General features: G+C 49.9%; 1 long non-coding RNA gene across 1 annotated transcript in view; it reads left to right on the top strand.

Moving 5' to 3' along the window:
• Window positions 1-1,229: 1,229 nt before the first annotated feature.
• Window positions 1,230-6,000, top strand: part of LOC142408708 (uncharacterized) — a 79,475-nt gene continuing 74,704 nt past the window's right edge. Inside the window, exon 1 of the long non-coding RNA XR_012775384.1 lies at window positions 1,230-1,854. This is a non-coding gene — a long non-coding RNA (uncharacterized LOC142408708). The remainder of the gene's footprint in view (window positions 1,855-6,000) is intronic.

The raw sequence follows: 6,000 nt of genomic DNA, 5'->3' as shown, positions 1-6,000 counted from the left end.
CAGGTGTGCGGACGACAGCAAGCTGAGTGGTGCAGTTGATTTCCTTGAGGGAAGAGATGCCATCCAGCGGGACCTTGACAGGTGTGGACCTCATGAAGTTCAACAGGGCCAAGGGAAACCTTATTGCGGCCTTTCACTACATAAAGGGGGCTTATAAGAAGATGGAGAGAGACTTTTTACCAAGGCCTGTAGTGACAGGACAAGGGGCAATGGTTTTAAACCGAAAGAGGGTAGATTTAGATTGGGCGTCAGGAAGAAATGCCTTACGATGAGGGTGGTGAGACCCTGGCGCAGGTTGCCCAGAGCAGCTGTGATGCCCCATCCCTGGAGCTGTTCAAGGCCAGGCTGGACTGGGCTCCGAGCAACCTGCTCTAGTGGAAGGTGTCCCCGTCCAGGGCAGGGGGTTGTCCTAGATGATCTTCAAAGGCCCCTTCCCACCCAAGCCATTCTGCGACGGGGGCCGGGGGCACCCTCGGATTTCAATTAAAAAATCGTTAAAAACCAAAACAAACACACAACCCCCCCATTTCCCAGCAAGGCCCCGCGGCGGCTGTCCCCGCAGGCAGCCCGCAACGCCGCTGCCGCCCGCTGCGGCGGCGGGGGGCCCGGCCAAGCCGCCGCCGCTCCGCAGGCCGGGGGCAGCGCTCCCCCCGCCCGGGCTCCCCGCGGCGGCGGCCGCCGCCCCTGCGCCGGGGCCCGGCGGCAGCGGCGCCGGCGGGGCGCTGCGGGCGGGGCGGCGGGGCGGCGGCAGGGGGCGCTGCGGCCCCGCCGTTGCGGCGGCGGCGGCGCGGGGGCGGCGGGAGCGTTGATCCTAATTGGAGCCGACGCGCGGCTCCTCCATAATCCTCCGACATCCCCCCGCCGGCTCGTAATTCCTGGGCGGGCGCTGCCGCCGGCTCGGCTCGGCTCCGCTCGGGAGCCGCCGCCGCCGCCGCCGCGGGGGCAGGTGTTGCCGCCGGGCGGGTCGCGCCGCGCCGCGCTGTGCCGCGCCGCCTCCCCGCCGCGGGGGGCCCGGCGGCCATGTTGTCCCCTCGCGCGGCGGCGCTGCTGCGGCCGGCGGGCGGGTGGCGGCTGTAAAGGCCGCGCTGCCCGGCGGCGTGACGAAGCAGAACGGTGCGGGGAAGGCACCCGCCGCCGCCGGGGCGTCATAATTCAGCGTTAAAAGTGCCGTTATGTCTTTAATTGGCGCACGTAGCCCAGATGTTGCGCGTGAGACCGCTGGTGTTGCTCCCGCCCAGGCGGGAGATGGCGGAGCTGCCAGGCAGGGAGCGCCCAGCCCCCCCGACAAAGTCCGGCCTCCGCGGCCAGGCCTGCGCCTCACTGCCTTGGCTCCCCCCGTTTCCCCCCCGCGCCCGGCCCGGCCCCGCCGCTTCCCCCAGCGGGGAGGGTGGGGAACGCTTCGCCCACTATAGAGCTGGCCCTCGTGGGGCTGGCGCTCGTCCCCAGCGAGGGGCCATGGCACCCAGGGGTGGCCGGTGGCTGGTCTTGGGGCACCGCAGGAGCCTTCCTTAAATAAACTGAAGGCTGGTCATACCCTGCTCGGTGCCTCGCAGGCCAGTTGCGCTCCTGCGCCGTTTTGAAGTCAGTATTTTGCTGAAGAGACTGTCGGTGGCTGGGCGGTATTTGAGGGAAAAGTACCGAGCAACCGGGTCAGGCTCTAAACCCGTGTTTGCGTAGGTACCAGTACTTCCAGTAGTAACGCAAGTGACTTTTCAGGTTGCATCGGAGCACTTAATTTGGCATAGGCAAGGAGTTGTGGAGTTCAGCATGGCTGCTGGTCACTAGGAGAAGCTGCCAAGTGCCCGCTCTTCGCTCTTCCCTCCTGTCGCATCCGTCCAGGGGCCTGTCTGAGAGGTAGAGATTTTTTGCTCTATGCATGCCATGAGCGAAGGCTCACGATTGATTTTGCTCCTGGGCTGTGTGGAGCCCCTGGACCTTGCACAGCTCGTGTGCCAGGGCCGATGCAATGTGTGTGTGTGTTTGGGGGGACAGGACAGAGATACCAGGGGCTACTGGCTCCCAGTCCTGCTGTTCCAGGCTGGTATTACCAGATAAGCACTATCTGTCTCTGTATTCTTGTAAATACTAATTTCTTCCTCTCCATGTGAGCACACAAATTAGTCTTGCTAGGGACTGCATGCTTCTGCAGGTTTGCCACAATTGTTCAAGCTCAGTCTTAAAGGTTTAGACTCTAAGGTTGTTTCCACCCTCGTTTTAAACAGATGTAAATCTAGAGTTAACTCTCCTGAAGGAAGAGTTATGCATATCTGTGAAGATACAGCTGACTGTCGGAGAAATAAAAATAATAAAGTAGCGGTGAATAAGCCAGGCACCTTACTTTCAGCCATAGTAAGCAGAGTTTCTGAGAAGCAGATGTTCTTCTCCCACTTGCAAGTGCTGGTCTCTAGCTGAACATGGCTGAGAAGGCAGCGAGGTCCCCTGAAGCTTGTGTGAGGCATGAATGTATACACAGGCTTTAATGACGTCTTAGAGGCAGAGTCCCTGCAATCTGATTCTTACATGCAGAACTGCAATATTAGATACACTGCCAGATGTGTTACAGACATGGATTGGCTTTACAGGGATCTACCTTTGCATGTCTCTTCATGTGTGCCATGAGCTATTACAGCACGATTAATGGACATATTCTTCTGCAGCTTTGTTCTCTCGGGGCACATTTATGTCCCTAGGTGGGTCTTGTAACCACTGGTGCCATACATTACATCACCTGCTGATTGCTAGTGCCATAGGGTAACATGTAAAGGACTCTTTCAGTCCTTTACAACAAGTAGTAGTGCCATTTTCAACAGGACTGGGCAGCTCTACTGCCCAGGGTATTGTGTGTTAGCGGGATTGATGAAGGTTTCTCCTGTCCTTTCACTTCAACGTGCTCCCTGATCCCAGAAAATAGCTGTGTACTGAACTGGGACAATGCTTCTCTGACCTTTACGTGAGCCCAGAACAAGCATGAGGAGAAACTCTCTACCTAGTCTGCTCGTCTGTTGTTTCTGCATTTGGACTTGAAGTAAACCTGGCCTCTAAGAATACTCCATTCTCAAATGCTTCTGTTTTTCTTCTTGAGGCCATCTAGAAAAGACTGCTTATCTTATGCTTTAAAGAGGTTTGCTTTACAGGAGTTTCTAACTATTTTCTGTATTTAAATAGCCTTTCTGTTTCTTCACATTGACTTTCTTCCCCATATAACACCTGCGTGCTTTCTTCTCTGGTATCTCACAGTCACCTAGAATAGGAAGCAAGGATGTATTTATTTATCTTTGCTGTTACACTGTCAAAGAACATCCCTAATTCCCCAACAAGAATTTTATTTTCCCTTTTTGTGTGTTTACTATTGGATCTTCACTTGTGCTCCCAGCCCCTGCACAATTTAATACCTTTTTAGCTATTCTCTTTTCAAAATCCATCAGTTTTTGTTTCGTCCCCGTCAGCCCCCGCCTTTACCTTCTGGAGTTCTTTTTGAATTTCTTCTTTTTCATTCTGTGGCTGTTTGAAGTCCTGGTTCTGCTTTGTCATTGTGTCTTCCGGGTTCTTCATGGTGGCTGTCAGGTTCCTCTTCACAGCTTCACTTTTTAGCCATTCTCCTCCTGTGCAAAGCTGCTGGTAAACTTTGAAAGAGCTTGCTGTCTCTTCTAGTTGTGCTTCTAGGGTGTTTAGTTTGCCCATGCCCTATACCCTTTTCAGTTTGGAGCTGAGTATTACCTGGAGTCGGTCACTGCAGTGTGAAAGGTTTTTTATTCTTCTTTTGAATGTTTGCACTTGCAAATGCTGAACAAGCTGAGTGTCATCCTGGGAATGGTACATCTTCTGTAGTGTTGCTGCTCAGGGGTGTGGGCTCATACTCCTCTAACACATATGCAAGTGCTGCACTGGTTTCTGTATTCAATAACTGTGTCTTTCTGTAGCTTTAATAATTTGTCCCTTAAAGCCTTGGCTGTCTAGGGAAGGTCTGTGAAGATGGGTTAATAAACAACTATTTGCATTGTGGTCTTGTGATCCAAGGCAGCAAACTCTTTTCTGGATACTAGTTGGTAGAATAGAGCATAAATATTGGCCGGTGCCTTGTTCTGCATGTAACATGGGTCTAGAGGAAAGAGGTTTAAACAAGCATTTGGCTGTCTCCTACTGTCTTCAACAGTGACTTACATAAAGGCTGAGTGACTGGGCTTGATGATTTGGGATTGACGTGGAGAGTTCTGAATCTTTCCCACTTCTGTCATTCTGAGCAAATTTTGTTCCAGTTTTGGTATATATACACTTATAAATCTGTTTTCTCTAGTAAATGGTATTGGTCGTATTTACCAGCGGCAGTTCTACAGACTTCAGAACTTTTTCCTTTTTGTCCTTCTGAGCAAATTTAATTTTAATTTTGATGTATGTATTTATGTAGTAGAGGGTATCTCTTCATATTTACCGAAGTCAGTTCAGCTGCAGAAGCTCCTGAATCCAGTTCAGCTCGTTCTGTGGAAGTAAAGGAGCCAGCTACCAACCCAACCAGTCCTCATAGAGCTGTAGGATAACTGATGACCACAGTGGTTTCCAAGCGTGCTCACTGCCAGCCACACATGTAAGTAACAAGCTACACAAGCTTGTGGGAATGTGCCAGTGGTATCTCATGGGCTTTACTGTCACCAGTGGAATCCATCTGTACCTTGCATTTCACATAGGCACTGCAGCAGGAGGAAAAAAAAAAAAAAGCTTCTGAGTGAAGAACTGTGGCTGTGGTTTTACTTACAGGAGAACAAAACAAAACAAAGGGCTCAGTACTTAAGGTGAGTAAGCGAGGCTGCTAGTCTGTCCTTCAAAGGATGGTATTTGGTCCTCTTCTCCCTTCATGGGAAAAAATTCAGCAATCACATTTTTGATCCACAGTGATCGAGTAGATCAGTTTTCTTACTTGAAAACTTGGTTCTTTCTTCTTAAACAAAAATCTGGTCACTGGATCTCTCTAGTTCAGACTGTACAGTTCTTTCTAGAGCTAGACCTCAGCAAAGTGTTTTTAAGTGGTAGGGTTGCTGAAGAAAATGAATTTTCCAGGGAGACCAGGTCTACTTTGGTGTGACATGAAATTTGGTGAAGGTTTATTACCCACACTCACACACACACGCCCCCCCAAATCAAAGAAAGGGAGAAAAGGAAAGATTTAAAAACTGATTTAATTTTGTGGGCATTTTTTTCCTTTTTGCTAAAAAATAGAGAACAGAGGATTTTGTACTTTAAAGGCAAACATTCCCTCCTTTTTTTTTTTTTTTTCCTTAGCCAAACCAACCCCTTTAGATTTTATTTCAAGTAGATTCAACTGAAATTTTTTCTGCCCGTGATTGTTTTTTGTTTGGCCATTGAACCAGATAATCCAATATTTGCACGGCTCTCCCTGGAGCTGCACAAAGAGGTAATGCTGTCATTATGACAGGTAGACCTCAGGAGATAACGTGGAAGCACGGGGTCTCCTAGCAGAAGCTCCCTGGCCTTTAAATGTTCACTCTCAGATCTTCAGGATTTCCCTGCAGATCTCTGGACTGTGTTATATTAGTGGGGTTGAAGTGTTGAGGGGCCTACGCTTTCCCGAAGGAAGGCAGAGGAAAAATGGTATTCAGCAACAGGGCATGGAGTTCCTGGACTGTTCATGAGTATTTTTCCCCTAGGGAAAGATAAGGCTTCTAGTGCTAAATGGTAGGATTTACTCCTATACATATTTGAAATTTATTTTCTTTTTAGTTTGTGCTTTTTTATTGTTCTGAAAACATGGTGACATACATACCTTTTTCTTACTATTGGTTCTTGCTTAGGTCAATGTACCTTGTTCTGTTTGTACAAAAATATTTGTTCCTAATGAAACTCACCTTCTGTTTGCACCAAAACATATTGGGCTCATGAAAACTGCCTGACCCACGAAGCTGTCTGCTTGGACAGACAGCTTTTGCAGATCACTCAGTTTGCATGTGGAAATTCAAAATTTTTCCTGCCTGGCTTAGGTGGTTAGTA

This window comes from Mycteria americana, chromosome 4 (genome assembly GCF_035582795.1).
Source record: "Mycteria americana isolate JAX WOST 10 ecotype Jacksonville Zoo and Gardens chromosome 4, USCA_MyAme_1.0, whole genome shotgun sequence".
In the NCBI taxonomy this organism is placed as follows: domain Eukaryota; kingdom Metazoa; phylum Chordata; class Aves; order Ciconiiformes; family Ciconiidae; genus Mycteria; species Mycteria americana.
The sequence above is the reverse complement of the archived record's forward strand: the minus strand, read 5'-3'. Positions and strand labels throughout refer to the sequence as shown.